Below are 25,254 nucleotides of genomic sequence, written 5' to 3'. Positions count from 1 at the left end.
AGTGATTAATGAAACATACCTGAGAGTTTTCCTTTCTAATATGAATTAATAGTTTTCAGTGCATCACAAAACATTAAATAATACCTAATATAAAGCTAGCTCAATGAAGCTATGAGCCATTCTGTGCAGGGCCACCCAAGACAGATGGGTCATGGTGGAGAGTTTGAACAAAACATGGTCCACTGGAGGAGAGAATGGCACACTACTTTAGTATTCTTGCCTCAAGAACACCATGAACAGTATGAAAAGAAAGAAGACATAACACTGAAAGATGAGCCCCCCAGAATGGTAGGTATCCAGTATGCTACTGGAGAAGAACAGAAGAAGAGCTCCAGAAAGAATGAAGAGGCTAGGCCAAAGCGGAAATGAAACTTTCCACTTTCAAGTTACCTAGAGTAATAGGCAAGTATGGCCTTGGAGTACAAAATGAAGCAGGACAAAGGCTAACAGAATTTTGCCAAGAGAACATACTGGTCATAGCAGACACCCTCTTCCAGCAACTTAAGAGACTACTCTATACATGGACATCATCAGATGGTCAATAGCAAAATCGGATTGATTAATTCTTTTTTTAAAATAATATTTGGCAGTTTATTAAAAAATGGAGCATACTGAACAACAAATTATCTCACATCTTTCAGGAAGAAAAAACACTAAGTTTGGAAAGACATCACCCACTGAATTTGGACACACCACCTCTACTCAAGGGAAACATTTGTATAGCCCAGGTCTTTATTTTTATACCCCTCAGGCCATGAACTCATAGGGAAGGGGCTCCAACAGTTCGGGTTCCTTTCCATTGGTCCTCACAAAGTATGCTTCTCTGGGTGGAGCAGGCTGGTGCCTCAGCTGAACCCAAGTCCCTTTCTCTTTGGCTTCCTTCTTTTTCTGATCATTTTCCTTCACACGTTTCAGGAAGCTATCTCGGCTCTTAGAGTGCTTAATATGCTCGATACGCACATTAATTCTCTTGGCAAGAATCTTGCCCTTAACTTGTTTGTTTACGATGATGCCAACAGCATGCTGGGTAACATTGTAGACTCTCCCAGTTTTGCCATGGTAACATTTGTGGGGCATTCCTTTTTGAACAGTACCCATTCCCTTGATATCTACAGTATCACCCTTCTTGTCGCATGTATGTGGCCAAAGGGACAACTCCATGTTTTCTGAAAGGCCTAGAGATCATGTAGCGTGTGCCCCTCCTCTTTCCCTTTGTGTTGCTCATTTTGGCGAATTACTGGAAGATGGCAGTTCTGGCCAAAAAGCCAGATTGATTAATTCTTTGCAGTCAGAGATGGACAAGCTTTATACAGTCAGAAAAAACAAGACCTGGAGCTGACTGTGGCTCAGATCATGAACTTGGATTGCCAAATTCAGGCCTAAACTGAAGAAAGTAGAGAAAACTACTTGCCCATTCAAGTATGACCTAAATCAAATTCCTTATGAGTATACAGTGAAAGTGATGAATAGATTCAGGGGGTTAAATCTGGTAGAGTGCTTGAAGAACTATGGACAGAGGTTCTTAACATTGTACCAGAAGCAGTCACCAAAACCATCCCCAAGAAAAAGAAAAGCAAGAAGGCAAATGATTGTCTGAAGAGGCCTTACAAATAGCTGAGAAAAGAAGAGAAGTGAAAGGGAAAGATATATCCAACTGAGTGCAAGCTTCCAGAGAATAACAAGTGGAGATGAGAAAGCCTTCTTAGGTGAACAACGTGATGAAATAGAGGAAAACAGTAGAATGGGAAAGACTAGAGATCTCTTGAAGAAGATCAGAGATACCAAGGGAACATTTCATGCAAAGATGGGCACAATAAAGGTCAGAAACTACAGGCACCTAACAGAATAGAAAAGATTGAAAAGAGGTGACAAGAATACACAGAAGAGCTATACAGGAATAACCACGATGGTGCAGTCAGTCACCTAGAACCAGACATCCTGGAATGTGAAGTCAAGGGGGCCTTAGGAAGCATGACTATGAACAAAGCTAGTGAAGGTGATGGAATTCCAGCTGAGCTCTTTCAAACCCTAAAAGATGATGCTGTTAAAGTGCCGCAGTTAATATGCCAGCAAATTTGGAAAACTCAGCAGTAGCCACAGCACTGGGAAAAGTCAGTTTTCATTCCAATCTCAAAGAAAGGCAATGCCAAAGAATGTTCAAACTACTGTACAGTTGTGCTAATTTCACATGCTAGCAAGGTAATGCTCAGAATCCTTCAAGGTAGGCTTCAGCAGTTAGTGAACCAAGAACTTTCAGATGTACAAGCTGAATTTTAAAAAGGTAAAGGAACCTGAGATCAAATTACCAGCATCTCTTGGCTCACAAAAAAAAAAAAAAAAAATTACAGAGAAACATCTACTTCTGCTTCGTTGACTATACTAAAGTCTTTGTGTAGATTACAACAAACTGTGGAATATTCTTAAAGAGATAGGAACACCAGACTACCTTACCTGTCTCCTGAGAAACCTGTATGAAGGTCAAGAAGGAACAGTTAAAACTGGACATGGAACAATGGACTGGTTCAGAATTGGGAAAGGAGTATGTCAAGCCTGTATATTGTCACCCTGCTTATTTAACTTCTATGCAAAATACATCCTGTGGAATGCTGGGCTGGATGAATCACAAGCTGAATCAAGATTGCCGGGAGAAATATCAGCAACTTCAGATGTACAGATGATGCCACTCTAATGGCAGAAAGTGAAGAGGAACAAAACAGCCTCTTGATGAGGGTGAAAGAGAGTGAAAAAGCTGGCTTAAAACTCAGCATTCAAAAAACTAAGATCATGGCATCCAGTCCCATCACCTCATGGCAAATAAACTGGGGAAAAGTATAAACAATGGCAGATTTTATTTTCTTGGGCTCCCAAATCACTGCAAATGGTGACTGTAGCCGTGAAATTAAAAGATAATTGCTCCTGGAAGAAAAGCTATGACAAATCTAGATAGCTTATTAAAAACCAGAGACATTACTTTGCCAACAAAGGTCCGTCTAGTTAAAGCTATGATTTTTCCAGTAGTTGTGCAGGGATGTGAGAGCTGGGCAATAAAGATGGCTGAGGGCTGAAGAATTGATACTTTCCAATTGTGGTGTTGGAGAAGACTTGAGAGTCCCTTGGAAAGCAAAGAAATCAAACCAGTCAATCGTAAAGGAAATCAACCCTGAATATTCATTGGAAGGATTGATGCTGAAGCTCCAATACTTTGGCCACCTGATGTGAAGAGCCGACTCATTTGAAAAGACCCTGATGCTGGGGAAGATTGTGGGCAGGAGGTGAAGGGGGTAACAGAGGATAAGATGATTGGATGGCTTCACTAACTCAATGGACATGACTTGGGCAAACTCCAGGAGATAATGAAGATAGGGAAGTCTGGTGTGCTGCAGTATGTGGGTTGCAAAGAGTCAGACACAATTACTGACTGAACAACAACAGCATAAAGCTATGTTGAGCACAATTTAGTTCATTTTTGAAATTTAAAAGTATATTCTGGCAACCTGATGTGCTGAAGATTATCCATCTTAGCATACTGTGGATACTAAAATGCTGGTTAATGTTAAAAATTTAATGAATTTCATGTGATGAAAAGTTTATGTTTTTGAAGACTGTCAAAATGCTTATATTGCTTATGACCAAAAAGATGTATGTTTCTTTTAAAAAGAAAAAATAAATTTTCTTCTTGGCCTTTTGTACATGTTAATGTATATATTTATTGTCAATAGGTGTTTTGTAAGTCTACTTTCTAGGAAACAGAGTTTAAAACAACTAGTGTTATAAGATGGATTGATCCTCCCTTTTTGAACTTCCTTCATCTAGTAAACTAAATGTCTTGCTCTATTGTATTTCTTAAAGTTGTCTGTTGGAAAAAAAGCTAGAAAGACTTCTTTTTTCTGGACTTTTTCTTTGCTTATTTTTTCAGCTTTATCAAGGAATAATTAAACAGTTTTGCATATTAAAAGTTTACAACATGATTTGTTTTATATATCTACATATATATACTATATAATACATATAAATATGTGATTTGTTATACAGATTCAATGTGAAAAAATTGCCATAATCAAGATAATTAGCACATCTATCACCTCACATTGTTTTTTGTGTGTGTGTGTTTGTGGTAAAGAAGGCTTAAGATTTATTCTTAACAAATTTTAAGTATACAGTACTTTATTACTAGCTATAGTTATAATGCTATGCATGAGATCCTCAGAACTTACTTTTCTTATAACTAAAAGTTTGTACCCTTTGAACTACATCTTACAATTTCTCTCACACCCCAGCCCCTGGCAACCACCATTTGGTTGTCTGTCTCTGAAATTCACTTTTTTTTTTTTAAAAGTTAGCTGTGCTGGATCTTAGTTGTCATGTGCAGGGTCTAGTTCTCTTAGCAGGGATTGAACTCAAGCTCTCTGCATTGGGAGTGAGGAGTCTAAACCACTGGATCATCAGGAAAAGTCCCCAAAATTGATTTTATTTTGTTTCTACATGTAACTGATAACAGCCAGTATTTGTCTTTTCTCTGACTTATTTCGTATAGCATAATGCCCTCCATGTTCATCCATATTGCTGCAGATGACAGAATTTCCATCTTTTTATGGCTGAATAATACTCCATTGTGAATATATACACTGCATTTTCTTTATCTGTTCATCCACTGACAGACACTTGGGTCATTTCCACATCTTGGCAATTGTGAATAATGCTGCAATGAAAATGCGCATGCAAAACTTTCTTTGAGATACTGATTTCATTTCTTTCAAATATATATCTGGGAGTGGGATTGCTGGATCATGCAGAAATTCTGTTTTAAATTTTTTGCGGATCCTCCATACCGTTTTTTATAGTAACTGCACCAATTCACATTTCCCACCAACAGTGCACACAAGTGTTCTCTTTTCACATCCTAACATCTCTTTTCACAAATGTTATCTCTGGATTTTTTTTTTTAATAATCTAACAAGGATGAAGAGATAGCTCTTATGCTTTTGGTTTATATTTCCCTACAAATCAATAATTTGTGATGATTAGTGACGTTGAGCACCATTTTATGTACCCGCTGGCTATTTGTATGTCTTCCTTTTTAGTGTTTTTACTTATTCATTTATTTGGTTAGCGGCGTGCAGGATCTTCAATCTTCCTTGTGGCATGTGGGATCTTTTAGTTGCACTGTGTGAACTCTTAGTTGTGGAATGTAGGATGTAGTTCCCTGACCGGGGATCAAACTTGGCCCCCCTCCATTAGGAGCATGGAGTCTTAGCCACTGGACCACCAGGGCTTTATGGTTTCTTTGGGAAAAAAAGTCTGTTCATTTCTTCTTCTCATTTTAAAATCAGATTGTTTGCTTGCTTGTTTTTGCTAGTTAGTTGCTTGGTTCTTTATAGATTTTGGATGTTATCCCCTATCAGATGTATGATTGGCAGATATTTTATTCCATTCAGTAGATTGCTTTTTCTTCTGTTGGTGCTGTCTTCCACTGTGCAGAAGCCTTATAGTTTTATGTAATCCCACCTGTCTATTATTGCCTTTGCTTTGGTGTCAAACATAAATATCACCAAAGACCAAGGTCAAGGAGCTTTCTCCCTATGTTTTCTTCTAGAAGTTAGTGGTTTCAGGTCTTAAAATTTAAGTCTAACCCATTTTGAGTTAATTTTTCTGAGTAATATATAATAGGAGTCCAGTTTTATTCTTTTGCATGTGTATATCCAGTTTTCCCAGTGTGATTTATTAAAGAGACTTTCTTATTATGTGTTCTTGGCACCCTGTCAGTTATTAGTTGATTATATGTGTGTGGATTGATTTCTGGCTCTCTTTTTTCCTTCCATTGATCTATGTGCCTATTTTTATACTACTACCATACTATTTTGGTTACTATAGCCATGCAGTGTAGTTTGAAATTAAGAAATGTGATGCCTCCAGCTTTGTTCTTTTGCTCTTAAGATTGCTCTGGCTATTCAGGGACTTTTGTGGTCTAATACAAATTTTAGGATAATTTTTTCTATTTCTATGAAAAATGCCATTGGAATTTTGATAGATTATATTGAATTTGTAGATCACTTCAGGTAGTATGGATATTTTAGCAATATTAATTCTTCCAATCGAAGAACATAGGTTAAATTTCCATTTATTTTGTGTTTTCTTCAGTTTCTTCCTTCAATATCTTACAGTTTTTAATGTACAGGTGTTTCATCTCCTTTGGTTAAATTTATACCTAAGTATTTTATTGCTTTTGATGCTAGTGTGAGAGTTTTCAAGTAGTTCATTGTTAATGTATAGAAATGCAATTGATTTTTGTATGTTGATTTTGTGTCCTGCAACTTTATTAAATTCATGGATTAGTTCTAACAGCTTTTTGGTGGAATCTTTAGGGTTTTCTGTGTGTAAGATCATGTCTTCTGCACAGAGAGACACTTTTATTTCTTCCTTTCCTATTTGGATACATTTAATTTCCTGTGTGTGTGTGTGTGTGTGTGTGTGTGGCTAGGACTTCCAGTACTGTGTCAGAAAGGAGTGATGAAAGTGGGCATCCTTGTCTTGTTCCTGAGTTGAAAGGAACACTTCCAACTTTTTACCATTGAGGATGATAGCTGTGGGCTTGTCATAAATGGCCTTTATTATATTGAGATACATTCCTTCTGTACCTAATTTATTGAGAGTTTTTGTCATGAAAGTATGTTGAATGTTGTCAAATTATTTTTCCACATCTTTTGAGATTATTATATGATTGTTATCCTTCATTTATCATCATTTTCTTAATGTGGTATATGTTTATTGATTTGCATATGTCAAACCACCCATGCTTCCCAGGGACAAATCTCACTGATTATAGTGTATGATCCTTTTAATATGCTCTTGAATTTGGTTTGTTAGATATTGGTTGGTCAAAATTTCCTTTCATTTTTAAAGTAAAAATAAAAGGCATATTTTTCATTTTCACTGAGAAAATTTTTTGTTTATTGAACAATGTATTCACCACTTTGTTCTACTACCTTCTGCCAATTTTCAGGCAACTTCATAATCCATCTTCACAAAACTTTTTATCTCTTTGAGCAAAGAACTGTTCCAAGTGCCTTTTACAGTCTTCAGGGAATTGAAATTTTTTTCCGTTAAGAGAATATCGTAAAAACCACAATTAATGAACATTAAAGTACAAGGTCTGATGATTATGGCAGATGAATCAGAACTTCCCAGCCAAGCTGTAACAGTATTTGGTTATTAAAGAAATATGCAGCCTTGCATTATCTTGATGGAAGATTATGTGTTTTCTCTTAACTGATTCTGGATGCTTTTCATCAAGTTTGTCTAATTAGCAGTATTTGTTGGAATCGATCATTTGGATGAAGACCAGCCTTTGGTATGATTGGTGATGGTTCATTTTGCTTGCCCCATAATCTCTTCGTCCCAGATTATTGTACAGCATCCACTTTTCATCACCATCATAATTTGTTTTAAAAATGGACCATTTTCATTACATTTAAGTAGAGAATGTCATGCAGAAATACCATCAAGAAGGTTTTTTCTGTTTAACTTATGTAGAACCCCCAAATCAAAGTGATTAACTAAGCTGGTGCAAATGGTTTTCACTGCTTGATTTGGATATTTTGAGTATGTTGGCTGTGGTATAACATTAATTTGTTCTCAATTAGTGTCTCGATTTGATCACTATCAATTTCAACTGCTCTAACCTATGGTGGGGCATTGTCCAGCAAGAAATCTCCAGCACGAGCTTTGCAAACTATTTTTGACACATTTGATTAGTCACAGCACCTTTTCCATAAACTGCACAAATCTTTGCATTTCAGTTATATTTATACCTTTCTTGAAATAAACATAATATGGCAAACATATTGCTTTTTTCTTATCTTCAGTATTAAAATGACTATATAAAAATTCACCAATTTTGTGTTTTTTTCCCACATTCTTTTTTATTTATTTTTTATTGAAGGATGATTGTTTTACAGAATTTGCTGTTTTCTACGAAACCTCAACATGAATCAGCCGTAGGTATACATATAGCCCAACCCTTTTGAACCTCCCTCCCATCTCCCTCCCCATCCCACCCCTCTAGGTTGATACAGAGCCCCTGTTTGAGTTTCCTGAGCCACACAGCAAATTCCCATTGGCTATCTATTTTACATATGTTAATGTTTAAGTTTCTGTGTTACTCTCTCCATACATCTCACCCTCTCCTCCCCTCTCCCCATGTCCATAAGTCTATTCTCTATGTCTGTTTCTCCATTGCTGTCCTGTAAGCAAATTCTTCCGAACTGTATTTCTAGATTCTGTATGTGTGTTAGAATACAATATTTATCTTTCTTTTTCTGACTCACTTCACTAGATCAGAAGTGACTCAAATGCATTCCTTTTCATGGCTGAGTAATATTCCATTGTGTATATATACCACAACTTCTTTATCCATTCATCTGTTGATAGGCATCTAGATTGCTTCTACGTTCTAGCTATTGTAAATAGTGCTGCAATGAACAATGGGATACATGTGTCTTCTTCAACCCTGGTTTCCTCAGAATATATGCCTAGGAGTGGGATTGCTGGGTCATATGGTGGTTTTATTCCTAGTTTTTAAAGGATTCTACATACTGTCTTCCATAGTGGCTGTATCAATTTATACTTCCACCAACAGTGTAAGAGGGTTCCCTTCTGTCCACACCCTCTCCAGCATTTATTATTTGTAAACTTTTCGACGATGGCTATTCTGACTGGTGTGAGGTGATATCTCATTATAGTTTTGATTTGCATTTCTCTAATAATGAGGGATGTTGAGCATCTTTTCATGTTCTTGTTAGCCATTTGTATGTCTTCTTTGGAGAAATGTCTGTTTAGGTCTTTTTCCCACTTTTTGATTGGGTTGTTTGTTTTTCTGGTATTGAGTTGTATGAGCTGCTTGTATATTTTGGAAACGAATCCTTTGTCAGTTATTTCATTTGCTATTATTTTCTCCCATTCTGAGGGTTGTCTTTTCACCTTGCTTATAGTTTCCTTTGCTGTGCAAAAGCTTTTAAGTTTAATCAGGTCCCACTTGTTTACTTTTGTTTTTATTTTCATTACTCTAGGAGGTGGGTCATAGAGGATCTGCTTTGATTTATGTCATCGAGTGTTCCGCCTATGTTTTCCTCTAAGAGTTTTATAGTTTCTAGTCTTAAATTTAGTTTTTTAATCCATTTTGAGGTCATCATTGTGTATGGTGTTAGGAAGTGTTCTGATTTCAGTCTTTTTACATGTAGCTGTGCAGTTTTCCAAGCACCACTTATTGAAGAGGCTGTCTTTGCCCCTTTGTATATTCTTGCCTCCTTTGTCAAAAATAAGGTACCCATAGGTGCATAGGCTTATTTCTGGACTTCCTATCTTGTTCCATTGGTCTGTATTACTGTTTTTGTGCCAGTACCATACTGTCTTGATGACTGTAGCTTTCTAGTATAATCTGAAATCGGGGAGGTTGATTCCTCCAACTCCATTCTTCTTTCTCAAGACTGCTTTGGTTATTAGGGATCTTTTATGTTTCCATATGAATTGTGAAATTTTTGTTCTAGTTCTGTGAGAAATGCCATTGGTAATTTGATAGGGATCACATTGAATCTGTAGATTGCATTTGGTAGTATAGTCATTTTCACAATATTGATTCTTCCTACCCAGGAACATAGAATATCTCTCCATCTGTTTATGTCACCTGGATTTCTTTCATCAGTGTCTTATAATTTTCTGTGTACAGTTCTTTTGTCTCCTTAGGTAAACTTATTCCTAGATATTTAATTCTGTTTGTTGCAATGGTGAATGGGATTGATTCCTTAATTTCTCTTTCTGATTTTTCATTGTTAGCATATAGTAATGCAAATGATTTCTTTGTATTGATTTTGTATCCTGTGACTTTGCTAAATTCGCTGGTTAGCTCTGGTAATTTTCTGATACTGTCTTTAGGGTTTTCTACGTACAGTATCATGTCATCTGCAAACAGTGAGAGCTTTACTTCTTTTCCGATTTGAATTGATTTTATTTTCTTTTCATCTCTGATTGCTGTAGCTAGGAATTCCAGAACTATGTTGAATAATGGTGATGAAAGAGGACACCCTTATCTTATTCCTGATCTTAGGGGGAATTCTTTCAGTTTTTCACCATTGAGAATAATGTTTGCTGTGGGCTTATCACATATGGCCTTTACTATGTTGAGGTAGGTTCCTTCTGTGCCCATTTTGTGAAGAGTTTTAATCATAAATGGGTGCTGAATTTTGTCAAAGGCTTTTTCTGCATCTATTGAGATTATCATATGGTTTTTATCTTTCAATTTGTTAATATGGTGTATCACATTGATTCGTGTACATTGAAGAATGCTTGCTAACTTGATCATGGTGTATGAGCTTTTTGATGTTTTGCTGACTTTCGTTTGCTAAAACTTTGTTGAGGATTTTTGCATGTAAGTTCATCAGTGATATTGACCTGTAGTTTTCTTTCTATGTGTTGTCTTTGTTTGGTTTTGGTATCAGGGTGATGGTGGCCTTGTAGAATGAGTTTGAAAGTGTTCCTTCCTCTGTGATTTTTTTTGAAAGAGTTTTAGAAAGATAGGCATTAGCTCTTCTCTAAATGTTTGATAGAATTCTCCTGTAAAGCCATCTGGTCCTGGGCTTTTACTTTTTGGGAGATTTTTGATCACAGCTTCAATTTCAGTGCTTGTATTTGGGTTGTTCATACTTCCTGGTTTAGTCTTGGAAGATTGAACTTTTCTAAGAATCTGTCCATTTCTTCCAGGTTATCCATTTTATTACCATAGAGTTCATTATAGTCTCTTATAATCCTTTGTATTTCTGCATTGTCTGTTGTAACCTCTCCTTTTTCATTTCTAATTTTGTCAATTTGATTCTTCTCTCATTTTTTCCTAATGAGTGTGACTAAAGGTTTGTCAATTTTGTTCATCCTCTCAAAGAACCAGATTTTAGTTTTATTAATCTTTACTATTGTTTCTTTCATTTATTTCTGTTCACATCTTTATGATTTCTTTCCTTCTACTAATTTTGGATTTTTTTTGTTATTTTTCCAGTTGTTTTAGGTGTAAAGTTAGGCTATTTTAATGTTTTTCTTGTTTCTTGAGGTAAGATTTTATTGCTATAAATTTCTCTCTTAGGACTGCTTTTGCTACATCCCGTAGGTTTTGAGTTGTCGTGTTTCCATTGTCATTTGTTTCTAGAAATTTATTTATTTCCCTTTCAATTTCTTCAGTAACCTTTTGGTTATTTAGAAATGTGTTGTATAATCTCCATGCATTTGTGTTTCTTACAGTTTTTTTCATGTGATTGATATCTAGTCTCAGTATTGTGGTCAGAAAAGATGCGTGATACAAATTCAATTTTGTTAAATTTACTGAGGTTTGATTTGTGACCCAAGATGTGGTCTCTCCTGGAGAATGTTCCATGTGCATTTGAAAAGGTGTGTTCTTCTGCATTTGGGTAGAATGTCCTGAAACTGTCAATGAGATCCATCTCATCTAATATATCATTTAAGACTTGTGTTTAATTTTCTGTTTTGATGATCTGTCCATTGGTGTGAGTGGGCTGTTAAAGTCTTCTTCTATTATTCTGTTACTGTCATTTTCTCCTTTTATGTCTGTTAGTGTTTGTCTTATGTATTGAGGTGCTTCTGTGTTGGGTGCATAGATATTTACAATTTTTATGTCTTCCTCTTGGATTGATCCCTTGATCATTATGTAGTATCCTTCCTTATCTCTGGTAATCTTCTTTATTTTAAGGTCTGTTTTGTCTGATATGAGGATTGGTACTCCAGCTTTCTTTTGCTTCCCATTTGCATGGAATATATTTTTCTATCCTCTCACTTTCAGTCTATATGTGTCTTGAGGTCTAAAGTGGATTTCTTGTAGACAGCATATGTGTGGCTCTTGTTTTTGTATCCATTCAGCCAGCTTGTGGCTTCCCTTGTGGCTCAGGTGGTAAAGATTCTGCCTGCAATGCAGGAGACCTGGGTTCGATCCCTGGGTTGGGAAGATCCCCTGGAGAAAGGAAAGGCTACCCACTCAAGTATTCTGGCCTGGATAATTCCATGGACTGTATAGTCCATGGAGTCGCAAAGAGCTGGACATGACTGAGAGACTTTCAATTTCAGCCAGTCTGTGTCTTTAGTTGGAGCATTTAATTCACTTACATTTAAAGTAATTATTGATATTTATGTTCCTGTTGCTATTTTCTTAATTGTTTGGGATTGATTTTGTAGATCTTTTTTCTTCTCTTATATTTCTTGACTATGTAAGTCCATTTAACATTTGTTGTAAAGCTGGTTTTGTGGTATTGAATTCTCTTAACTTTTGCTTGTCTGAAAAGCCTTTGATTTCTCCATCAATTTTGAACGAGATCCTTGCCAGGTATAGTCATCTTGGTTGTAGATTTTTCCCTTTCAGTACTTTAAATATATCCTGCCATTCCCTTCCGGCTTTCAGAGTTTCTGCTGAAAGATCAGCTGTTAAACGTGTGGGGTTTCCCTTGTATGTTATTTGTTGCTTCTCCCTTGCTGCTTTTAATATTCTTTCTTTGTGTTTAGTCTTTGTTCATTTGATTAGTATGTGTCTTGGAAGTTTCTCTTTGGGTTTATCCTGTATGGGACTCTTTGTGCTTCTTGGGCTTGACTGACTATTACCTTTTCCATGTTGGGGAAATTTTCATCTATAATCTCTTCAAAAATTTTGTCATACCCTTTCTTTTTCTCTTCTTCTGGGACCCCTATAATTTGAATGTTGGTGCGGTTGATATGGTCCCAGAGGTCTCTGAGACTATCCTCAGCTCTTGTCATTCTTTTCACTTTATTCTGCTCTTCAGAAGTTATTTCCACCATTTTATCTTCCAGCTCACTGATTCGTTCTTCTGCTTCAGATATTTTGATACTGATTCCTTCTAGAGTATTTTTAATTTCAGTATTTGTGTTGTTTGTCCCTGCATGTTTATTCTTTAATTCTTGTAGGTCTTTGTTAATTGATTTTTGCATTTTCTCCATTTTGCCTACAAGGTTTTTGATTATTTTTACTATCATTATTCTGAGTTCTTTTTCAGGTAGTTTGCCTAAGTCCTCTTCATTTATTTGGATTTCTGTGTTTCTAGTTTGTTCCTTCATTTGTGTAGTATTTCTCTGCCTTTCTTTCTTTTTTTTTTTTTTAACTTAACTGTGTTTGAGGTTTTCTTTTCCCAGGCTTCAAGGTTGAATTCTTTCTTCCTTTTGGTTTCTGCCCTCTAAGGTTGGTCCAGTGGTTTGTGTAAGCTTCTTATAGGGTGAGATTTGTGCTGAGTTTCTGTTTGTTTGTTTGTTTTCCTCTGATGGGCAAGGCTGAGTGATTTGGTAATCCTGTCTGCTGATGATTGGGATTGTATTTTTGTTTTGTTTGTTGTTTAGATGAGACATCCTGCAGGAGGTGCTATTGGTGGTTGGGTGATGCCAGGTCTTGTATTCTAGTGGTTTCCTTTGCATGAGTTCTCACTATTTGATACTCCCTATGATTAGTTCTCTGGTGATCTAGGGTCTTGGAGTCAGTGTTTCCACTCCAAAGGCTCAGGGCTTGATCTTTGAAGCTGCAGATGTGGTACTCTGGTCATTTCCTGTAGCACTGAATGACGTATTCTCTTCAGTCTTTATGAAATTCATGATGGGTCGCAAGAGAATATAACTCTTTTCCACTTGAACTTCTGACCAAATAAAGTAACAGGGACCTGACTTACCTTTCAGTTAAACATATATTTATGTGCTGTACTTAGTCACTCAGTCCTGTCTAACTCTGCGATCCTATGGACTACAGCCCTCTAGGCTCCTCTGTCCATGGGAATTCTCCAGGCAAGAATATTAGAATGGGTTGCCAAAACATCTGTGTATATCTATTCTTTTTCAGATTCTTTTCCTGTAATTTTCTTTTCCAAAGTGTGTTTGTCTGGCTTCTGTATCAGGGTGGTACTAGCCTTGTAAATTAGTTTGGAAGTGTTTCTTGCTAGTCAGTTTTTGAAAGAGCTTGAGAAGGATTGGTATTAATTCTTTATATGTTTGGTAGATTTCACCTATGAAGCCTTCTGTTCCTGGACTGTTATTTTGTTGGGACATTTATTGGTGATTCAGATACCTCACTCATTACTGGTCTGTGCAGATTTTCTGTTATTTCATCACTCAGTCTTGGTAAGGCACATCTCTAGGAATTTATCTATTTCTTCTAAGTTATCTAACTGATTGGGGTCATTGTTCATCATAGTCTTTTATTCCTTGTATTTCTGTGGTATTTGTTGTAATATCTCCTGTTTCACTTATAACTTTATTTGAGCCATCTCTCTTTTTAAAGATTTGTCAATTTTGTTTATTTTTCAAAAAACCTACCCAGTTTCATTCATCTTTTCTGTTATCTTTCTTACCTCTATTTCATTTACTTCTACTCTGATCTTGGATATTCCCTTCCTTCTGCTAACTTTGGGCTTCGTTGTTCTTTTCCTAGTTTCTTGAGGTTATGTTGTTTGAGACCTTTCCAGATCATTGGTATGACAGAAATATTACATGTAATTAATATTTCTTGCAGAGTAATGTTATCCTGACATTGTGAAAATTTGTGTTTCAGAAATACCTAAATGATGAGCCTTCTTTCTAAGTGCCTTTTGCTAGGGACTGTTATTTTGATTTTTATTAGTTATAAGTCCAGATTTAGTCATTGTTACCAATTCAGTTTCAAGTTTCTGATACAGTCAACTGTATATTATTGACTGTGAAATGTCAATGGCCTGATAGCTTGCTAGTTTTCAGAATAAAGTATCTTAAAAATAAATTGTTTATAGCAGAATACCAGTTTTTAAAAGAGACACCAGGATTTGGAAAACAGTAGACATCCATGATATGTAATTTTAACCTATAGAGAAAACATTATGTATGTATGTATGTATAAATAAAACATTATACCAGAAAATTTTTAAGAGGTTGCATGAAAGAGTGAAAATGTTAGTCACTCAGTCATGTTTGACTCTTGCAACCCCATGGACTGTAGCCTTCCAGGCTCCTCTGTTGTATATTTTTAATTAAATTATAGCAGCCAAAATGGCAAACACAAGAACTAGATTTTTGACAGCAGAAAAAAAAATATGTAAACATTTTTTCACACTTTTTTGTCACTTTTTAAAAAAATAGCCAACTTCTGTCTCTCATTCCTGAAATGTTGAACCTAATATGATTACACAAGATCTTTTTTATTCCAAATGTTTTATCAGTGTGTTTTCTTTAACTCTAGTTTGGAATGTCATATTTTTGTTCTTTATGGTACAGAAAGATGTCAACATTTACCAGTAAAGTAGCCCTGAATGCATTGTGAGATATGCTGCTTTTCCTGCCTAGTACCGGAAATGGTTACCTTTCGTGTGTATGTCATGTTCCACAGCTCCTGAACCATTCTCTGAAACCTGCATGGTGATATAAATCTGTCATTCCAGTTGTATTTCCTGCCATGCTACCTCAGAATAGCCTATTATGTGGAATGTTTAAGTTAATATGAAAATTATAGAGAATGATGGTTGATGCAGTGTGGTGACTTATTAGAGGCTTACAGGTATAGTAGATGCAGTATTGTGTTCTCATGTTCAGGCGAGTTTCCTCACCAACAATCTGACAAGCAAAATGCATAGCAGCCTGCCAGTTTATTCCAGTCTAAGAGGTTCTTTTCTTTCTTTCTATCCTTCTTCCTCCAAGATTTGTTCTATTTTAAAATGATTTTTAAGAGTCCTTGAAATGTATGTACCTTTTATTTTTGTAACTTTTTAATTTTAGTAAATTTATTAGGGACATGTATCCTTTCAAAAATTTTCTGCCTTCAGAGATTACTCCTATGTATTTGACTTTCTTTTAATAAATATATACCACTCACTTCTAGACTCATCCTTGAAAACAACATAAATATCTTTATGTTAAGTCTCTTTTCACTTCTGTTCCTTAATAGTTGACTTTTTCTTCCAAGGGCTTGAATTTTCTCTGTACTTTTTATTAACATGTCCTATTTTTCTTCTAATTTAGATTTGTGTTTTATCTCAAGACTGTTTCTTTCCAGGTTTTTATTTTACCATATCTGACACCTTGTGTATATTTCTGGAAAACTTTTGGAAAGAAGAGAAAAAATGATTTTGTCTGTGAGTTGCAGTAGGGCAGGTTAGACGGGTTGGGAATTGTATTGCAACATATTTAAATTATTTCCAGCGTGAGATTGTGCTGACAGGGAGAGGTTTGGGTCAGCACATAGCTGTCATCTGTAGTAACATCAGTCATGAAAGACAATGCGTATTTATGGGCTGTTGGGAATGGAATAATAACAGTGCATTCAGAGATTTCTACAACAGAGAGGACATTGCTGATTCATGGAAGCTGGCCCCAGCTTGAAAGGTTAGAAGACTGTGTGCAATTTTGATAAAAAGTTGAGTAACAACTAGCCATTTCTAATAGTGATAGTATTTTTTATAAAGAAATATATAGTTTTATTTGCTTTTTGATATTCATCCCTTTTCTTTGAAAAACAAAATTTTTTGTAAATAATATATGCAAATAGTTAAAGATCCGTTAATCCAGAAAGATTAGTAGTGAAAAGCATAACTGCTTCTCTAAATGCATCCACTTTTAACTGTTTCTCTAGTCCTGATGGTTTCCTCTCTATGGACATTCCACATCCAGTGATGATAAATGACAATTTAACTCACAACTTCCTCTCCTCCTGCTTTTTAAAAAGAGATGCCATTATCCCACATCTCTCATTGATCATCACTGGAACTTCATATGATACATTTAAAGCTAAATATGACAGACCCCTCATTTTGAAAAGTAAAGATATACATAATCTTACCTCTTTTTTCAAAGTTTCTTTTTCTCTCAATTTCTCAACCTGTTAGATATATCCTTTGTTTTACATTATCAAGATTGCTAACATTCATATTCAGATTTGGAGCTGTAGTCAAATCTTATATATTTTGTTTATGGGTTTTTTCCAGATTTTAAAAACAAGTAAACAACATTTGCATTTTTATGGTAACACAAGAGGGAAAGGGTTTATAAAAATTGAAATGAGTTTCCAACATAAGAAGAGTCTTAGTTTCTGGCAAGACAAGACAAATCTAATTCCTGTTTTGGTATTGATCAGGTCACCTGTGACATCGAGATAGCTATATAGGTCTGTTTTGGAGTCAGAGATGCAGCTTTGTTGTGGTTAAGAAAGTAGTTATGTGGAATCAGGATACCAGCTTGCTTTTATGTTACCTTGGAAAACTCACCCTCTGTGAGTTTTCGTTTCTCATCTGCAAAATGTTAACCTGCTTTACAATAAGTGAAAGTTCATAGCAAACTGTGAAGGACCATATACATGTCGGGTATTATTAATGGACTTCTATTAATACAAGAAAGTAAGAAGCTGTCTAGAATGCTGTTTGTGAGGTATATAATATTGCAAAGAGCTGAAACTTACATTAAAATTAATTTGATATTTTCCTATGATTTTTATATTTTCTATTATGCAGTATAGCGTATCTCATGTTAATAAGTAAATCTAATTTTTTAAAATTGATAAACCATTTCTTAGATAAGAAGTATGAACCAGAATGACCAAAGTCAGGGAGGGAAAACACAAGGGAGGAAGAGACCTCAGAAAGACCTTAGACTCTGTGACTTACAAAGGAGATCTGGGTCCTTGGGCTTCCATTTCTATTCATATAAAACCAGCTTAATGTGCAGAGAGTATTTGAATTTAGACATAACTAGTTTCAAGTCTTACTCTGCCATTTACTAGCTGTATAGTTTTAAGCAAATTACTCAGTTTCTCTGAGCCTTTCCTAATTAGTGAAATGGAAATAATCCCTGTCTTATAGTTTGCTTTTGAAAGTTAAATGAGAAAATTCAGTAGAGAGGCCCAGTGTGGTGCTCTGTGAACATTGGATGCCTTTGTCCTGCTTCTCTTTTTATTTTAATTGCCCTAGATGTTAAAAAACTGGAAGAGGTAAACTCTAGGATCTCAGCACGTGTTGATGTTGGGAGAGACAGTCCCTGAATGAAGAGGAAGCTGACTGGGGCCATTTTCCTGCTTTTCCCTATGCCGTGTGTAAGGGCCAGTCTTGCTTGTGCACTGGGGAGCTGATTGACATGGTTTTGCCCTCTTTAGAACCATCTTTGGGTCTTTCCTTCCCCAGTGAGACTACTTTTCCCTTCTAGCATGGGTGTTCTGTGGTAAGCATTAAGAGTTAACTGCACATACGTGTTTGAACTAGTTTTTCAGTGCGTCATAGAGGCCAGGCATAGCCTGTGAAGCAAACAGCAGTGGCATTTACTTCCTGAACAAATTATTTATGTTATCAGAGCCTTGGTATCTATAACATGGAAATTAATCCCTGCCCTGTAAAATTGCCTGAAGGATTAACAACAGTATATGTAAAACACAGTGCCTGACACATACTAAGTGCTCTAACAGTGATAGCTAGTAGCTGTAGTGAGAAGGAATAAAAAATAAGAGGTAATTAAAAGTAAGTTATTTTTCTTTTTATTGAATGAATTTAACATTTTTATTGAATAAATGTAACATGCAAGTTTAACATTATGTACAAGTTACTTTGATACATTTGTATATTGTGATTGCCATTGTAATAACATCTGTCACATTACATAATTATAGTACAGTATTTTTTTTTAATTTTAAAATCTTTAATTCTTACAGGCGTTCCCAAACATGAACCCCCCTCCCACCTCCCTCCCCATAACATCTCTGTGGGTCATCCCCATGCACCAGCCGCAAGCATGCTGTATCCTGCGTCAGACATAGACTGGCGATTCAATTCTTACATGATAGTATACATGTTAGAATGCCATTCTCCCAAATCATCCCACCCTCTCCCTCTGAGTCCAAAAGTCCGTTATACACATCTGTGTCTTTTTTCCTGTCTTGCATATTGTCTTTATTCATTATATTGTGTAGTAGATCTGTATGACTTATTTACTACTCATTTTTACCCTCAACTTATTTCACTTAGCATAATGGGCTCAAGGTCTATCCATGTTGTTGCAAGTGACAGGATAGCCTCCTTTCTTGTGGCTTAATAACACTGCATTGTGTATATGTCCACCACGCCTTCTTTATCCTTTCATCTGTTAGTGGGCACTGTGATTGTTTCCATGTCTTGAGTATTGTGAATGATGCTGCAGTAAATACAGGAGTGCATAGATCTCTTCAAAATCCCGCATATTGTAATTAGCCTCCAATTAAAATAAATAAATTTATATTTTTAAAAATCCCACAACCATTGCCTTTGGATATATGCCCAGAATTGAATCATATGGCAGATCTATTTTTTAAATTTTTTTCCTGTATTTCTCTAAATCAGATTGTTTTTTCATTTTTAATTTTTGGGGAAACTTCCATATTGTCTTCCACCGTGGTCAGACCAGTGTACATTCCCACTGACATCTTGTGAGGGTTCCCTTTTCCCCACACCCTCTCTAGCATTTACTGCTTGTGGATTTTTTGATGATGACCATTCTAACAGGTGTGAGGTTCACTGTGGGTTTGATTTGCATTTCTCTGATCATTAACCATGTTGAGCATCTTTTTATGTGACTGTTGGCCATTTTGGCATTCTTTTTGGAAAAAAATCAATTTAGTTCTTCTGTATGACTGCCATTTTTGAGGAGGAAGAAAGGGAAATTGTACAAAATTCAAGCAGTAATATGCAGGGAGTCTTATTACCAAAAAAGAATATTCTCCAATTTGATAGCAGCTTCAAAACTAGATAAACATTTGTACTAATGAGAAACCAACCTGGTTTAACAAAAGGAAATTTTCAGCTATTTATATTTGACCGGTGTTTTTCTAAGGCCATCTCTTCTGGATAAGATTCTTTGTGTGTATATATGTTGCATTCTTCTTCCTACCTACTACCACCCAGTGCTTTTATAGTGGTTAAAAAAATTATTGTCAAGAAACAAAGGAAGTCTGGAAGTGAGGGCTAGTTATCAGAGTAAGGAAGGGTTGGCTCAGTGCTTTGCCTTGGGAGCAGCTAACTGACCACTTATAATAAAACATCAGCATTTTGGAATGCTGCTACAAGAACCATCTCTCTCTCCCCTGTTAGCTGTCTCCTTAAGCTCTGCCTACCCACCAACCTTTTAGGGCCTTCCTTTGAGAGTAACTGAAATGTTGTGACAGTTTTGCTAAATTGTGAAGGTTTTCATGACTTGACCCCATCCTACATGTCTGACTTTTATTTCCTACCATTGTCCCTGTGAATTCTCTGGAACAAATTTGCTGGGTTTTCACCTCCCTTGTATTCTGTGCACCTTCGTCCTCATTGTGTCCTTTATTAACCCGCAAATGACTCCCATAAGCAGTGACGATAGGCCCTGTTGTCATAGCACTTTCTATAGATCTCTTTCAGCGCTTAGCATCTTGTAAATTTTTTCCAGTTCATAAATGGAATTCTAATACAAACAAACAGTAAGAATCATTCAATAAAAATGCTTTTAAAAATGAAGGAAGTTTAAAGAAATATATAGGTGAAGGCAATTCATACTATGTCATTAATCCATTACTGTTGTTGCTGCTAAGTCGCTTTAGTTGTCTCCGACTCTGTGCAGCCCCATAGACGGCAGCTCACTAGGCTCCTCTGTCCCTGGGATTCTCCAGGCAAGAATATTGGAGTGGGTTGCCATTTCCTTTTCCAGTGCATGAAAGTGAAAAGTGAAAGTGAAGTCGCTTGGTCCTGCCTGACTCTTAGTGATCCCATGGACTACAGCCTACCAGGCTCCTCTGTCCATGGGATTTTCCAGGCAGAAGTACTGGAGTGGGTTGCCATTGCCTTCTCCAATACTGTTCAGTTCAGTACAGTTCAGTTTAGTCACTCAGTCGTGTCCGACTCTTTGCAGCCTCATGAATTGCAGCACGCCAGGACTCCCTGTCCATCACCAACTCCTGGAGTTCACTCAGACTCATGTCCATTGAGTCAGTAATGCCATCCAGCCATCTCATCCTCTGTCGTCCCCTTCTCCTCCTACACCCAATCCCTCTCAGCATCAGAGTCTTTTCCAAAGAGTCAACTCTTCACATGAGGTAGCCAAAGTACTGGAGTTTCAGCTTTAGCATCATCCCTTCCAAAGAAATCCCAGGGCTGATCTCCTTCAGAATGGACTGGTTGGATCTCCTTGCAGTCCAAGGGACCCTCAAGAGTTTTCTCCAACACCACAGTTTAAAAGCATCAATTCTTCAGTGCTCAGCCTTCTTCACAGTCCAACTCTCACATCCATACATGACCACTGGAAAAACCATAGCCTTGACTAGATGAACCTTTGTTGGCAAAGTAATGTCTCTGCTTTTGAATATACTATCTAGGTTGGTCATAACTTTTCTTCCAAGAAGTAAGCGTCTTTTAATTTCATGGCTGCAGTCACCATCTGCAGTGATTTTGGAGCCCCAAAGAATAAAGTCTGACACTGTTTCCACTGTTTCCCCATCTATTTCCCGTGAAGCGATGGGACCAGATGCCATGATCTTCGTTTTCTGAATGTTGAGCATTAAGCCAACTTTTTCACTCTCCACTTTCACTTTCATCAAGAGGCTTTTGAGTTCCTCTTCACTTTCTGCCATAAGGGTGGTGTCATCTATATATCTGAGGTTCTTGATATTTCTCCTGGCAATCTTGATTCCAGCTTACCAGTAATCAAATAATTGTACCAATACAATATTGTAAAGTGAAAAAATAAAATAAATAAATTTTAAAAATTAAAAAAAAGAAACAACTGTGAAAGGAAAACAGCATAAAGTTAAATCTTGCAGTAGACTCTGCATAGATTGTGAAACTTGAATCCATTTGGTGCACAAGCCTCCACATTCTTTCCTTGGGTTCAGCAGCTTCCTCTGTCACTGCCATTTGCTGTCTTTTTACCTGGTTGAGTGCTAATTACAACACCATTTGCTTTGGTCTCCGGAAATAGTGAGTCAGGAGATTATCACATTGTACTGCAATTATTTGCTTGAATGTTTCTATCCAAATTAGATTGGGAACTCTGAAAACAAGAGCAGTATTCTTATTTGTGTTCATATCTCTTAGTTCCTGATATTTTAGAGGCAAATTATGGTTGAATGAATGTTCGCTTGTTCATAGAATAAATAAGGGATAGAAATGCTCACTATTTAATGAAAGGAAATGGAAATGCACAAAGATGGTGATAAGAATAAAATCTGAATTGTCATGATTTAATGGAAATAAAGTCTTTCAAAGTGTAGGACTGATGTTTGGGGTTAGATGGCTGATAGGCAAAGTGAAAATAGAATCATTTCAACAAGGAAATAGGGCACTAAATTAAGATGTTTGATGAAAGTTCATTCAATGAATACTTGCTGAATATCTATTATGTGTAAGACATGGTTCTTACTCACAAATTAGAGCAATGAAAAATGTTTATGTGGTTCCTAATCTCATGGAGAGAGGCTATTATCAAATAAGTATTGAAAAGTAGGGAAAGTTTCTAATTCAAGACAATGAACTTGAGTACAGTGTATATCTGGGTCTTCTTGTTTCTGAGACTTCTTGGTAATAGCAATAGAGAAGTATAAGAAGGAATAACAAAAATATTAAAGTGAGTTTTGAAGGACAGGAAGCAGAGTGGGAGCGGAATGACCTTTTCAGGACACTTTTCCCCCAAAGAGTATAGACAGGAATAGCAGACAAAGGAAAGTGAGATGGGGGCCTGAAAACAGGGATAAATTAAAGGTCTGTAATCAAGTCAGCCAGGCACCCCAGGCCCAAAGCACAATGTCAGGAAATGTTAATGTTAACCTTGGGGAGCCTGACAGGCTACAGTCCATGGGGTCACAAAGAGTTGGACATGATTGAATGACTAACACTTTACATTAGGACAGAAATCGCAAAGCTTTTGTCTAAATAAATTGCCATAGATTACTTTATTTTCTTGGGCTCCAAAATTACTGCAGATGGTGACTACAGCCATAAAATTAAAAATGCTTGCTCCTTGGAAGAAAAGCCATGACAAACCTAGACAGCATATTTAAAAGCAGAGGCATTACTTTGCCAGCAAATGTCCATCTAGTCAAAGCTATGGTTTTTCCAGTAGTCATGTATGAATGTGAGAGTTGGACTATAAAGAAGGTTGAGTGCTGAAAAATTGATACTTTTGAAGTGTGGTGTTTGAAAAGACTCTTGAAAGTCCCTTGGATTTCATGGAAATCAAACCAGTCCATCCTAAAGGAAATCAGTCCTTAATATTCATTAGAAGGACTGATGCTGAAGCTGAAACTCCAATACTTCAGCCACCTGATGCGAAGAGCCTACTCATTAGAAAATGCCCTGATGCTGGGAAAGACTGAAGGCAGGAGGAGAAGGGGACGACAGAGGGTGAGATGGTTGGATGGCATCACCAACTCAATGGCCATGAGTTTGAGCAGGCTCTGGGGGATGGTGATGGACAGGAAGGCCTGGTGTGCTGCAGTCCATGGGGTGGCAAAGAGTGGGACATGATTGAGTGACTGAACAACAATGTAGGTTACTAACACTCCAGAGTAAATCATGCTTTTTTTTTAAAGTGCATACCGTGAAATCTCTAGTAACAATCTTTTCAGTGTTCAGTAAGTGTTTCTAATTGTATACATTGTTGCATGACTGAAACTGTAAGTTGAGCATGGTGAAACATAAACTCCTCATCTCCCTCAACTCCCAGGCCCTTTCATCCACTCGGCTTTCTGCTTCCGTGAGTGACTGTTTGAGAGCCCTTGTGTAAGTACAATCGTGGCAGTATTTGTCTGACCTGTTGCATGCACTTAGCATAAGTCCTCATCGTTCATATGTGTGGTAGCATATGACAGGATTTCCTTTATTTTTTAAGGCTGAAAATATTGTCTTATATCTTATTTTCTTTATCCATTCATCTGTTGATGGTCATTTTGGTTGTTTCCACCTTTTGAGTACTGTGAACAATGCTTCAGTGAACATAAGAATGCAGATATTTATGTCTTCAAATCTTCTGTATAAATACCCAGAAGTAGGATTACTAGACCATATGGTGGTTCTATTTTTAATTTTTTGAGGAACCTCTATACTACTTCCACAATAGCTATATCATTTTACATTCCCACCAACAATGCACCCAAGTTCCCATTTCTCCACAAGTGCTGACTGTGGACCTTGCCTTCATGAAATTTCTGCTCCTTCCTCTTGAAATTTTCTTCTTTTCCATCTTGATTTGACAAACTTTTTAAAAATATTTTAACTCAAATACTATATTGCCACTAAAGCCTTTCCTGACTCCACTGACCAAGTTCATCCTCATCTTATGAGATGTCATGGCTCTCTCCTCTGTAAAATTTAGTGGAAATGCAATTTACAGAATTAGGTGAGAGCAGAGAGAGTGGTTTTTTGGTTTAATCTACTTAGCTTAGAACAATGCATGACATAGAGTACCTTTACAATAAGCATTTAAAATTTTATTGTGAAATGTTCAGACATTTTTGAAGCTAATATAAAACGTTATTTTATTAAGTGATAAACACCCAGGTACCTAACCCTTCATTTAAGAAATGGAATATTACTAGTACCATAAAGGCATCCTGAACACCTCTCCTGACTTTTGTGTTAATCATTCTTTTTTATTTGTTTATGCTTTCATGGCCTACAAGTGTCTGCCATGGACAGGTCTGGTTGAGTTTGGAAGAATTGAGTAATAGCACAAGCCTGGTGTAAGGGATGCTGTAGTCACACTGCTATTTAAAAGAAGCATCCATGAGAAAGCCAAGTAGTCCCTGGTTGTGGTGTGCTTCTGCATCCTCAGGGGCCTCAGGATACCTCTAGGGGGGTTAGTAGGCACGGTCAGGAGTGAGTTGTATGAAACACAGAGCTCACACATCCAGGGCTCCCACCAAGGCTATGATGTGATGGAGCACTGGATGTGCAGTGTATGAGATAGGCTGGTGTGCATCTCCACTTAGCGCTCAGTTTTCCTTCCTGAAGCTCTTAGGAGTAAGGCAAAGCAGAAAGCCACTGTGAGGTGCAAAGACTACCCTTGTATGATCTAGCCTCTCATAGGGCAGAAATGTCCTGAGTATATCCACAAACACAGCTAGTGCTGAAAGGAATCTGGCCAAGCTTTTAATTTGTCCTTAGGTTATTAAAAAAAAAAAAAAAAGCACATGGCAGCAGATAGCTGTCTACTCTGAGCACACTGATCCTATCTTGCTGCATCACCTCTATCTAAGACAGAGGACGTCTTTGG

The 25,254-nt window shown here is 36.8% G+C and overlaps 1 protein-coding gene and 1 pseudogene across 10 annotated transcripts in view; one reads left to right on the top strand and one right to left on the bottom strand.

Annotated features, from left to right (window-relative positions):
* Positions 1 to 25,254, top strand: part of FAM135A (family with sequence similarity 135 member A) — a 159,736-nt gene that overhangs the window by 40,741 nt on the left and 93,741 nt on the right. The window contains exon 1 of one of the 10 annotated variants that reach the window (XM_060419928.1): positions 850 to 23,762. The exons of the other annotated variants lie outside the window; for them this stretch is intronic. The gene's annotated coding sequence lies outside the window, so the exon portion shown is untranslated. Of the gene's footprint in view, positions 1 to 849; positions 23,763 to 25,254 lie in introns of those variants that run through there. 10 annotated transcript variants of the gene reach the window in all.
* LOC105612566 (large ribosomal subunit protein eL21-like) lies at positions 748 to 1,225 on the bottom strand (annotated as a pseudogene).

The sequence above is a fragment of the Ovis aries genome, chromosome 9 (assembly GCF_016772045.2).
Source record: "Ovis aries strain OAR_USU_Benz2616 breed Rambouillet chromosome 9, ARS-UI_Ramb_v3.0, whole genome shotgun sequence".
NCBI lineage: Eukaryota > Metazoa > Chordata > Mammalia > Artiodactyla > Bovidae > Ovis > Ovis aries.
Note: the sequence above shows the minus strand (reverse complement) of the source record. Positions and strands in the feature narration are given on the sequence as shown.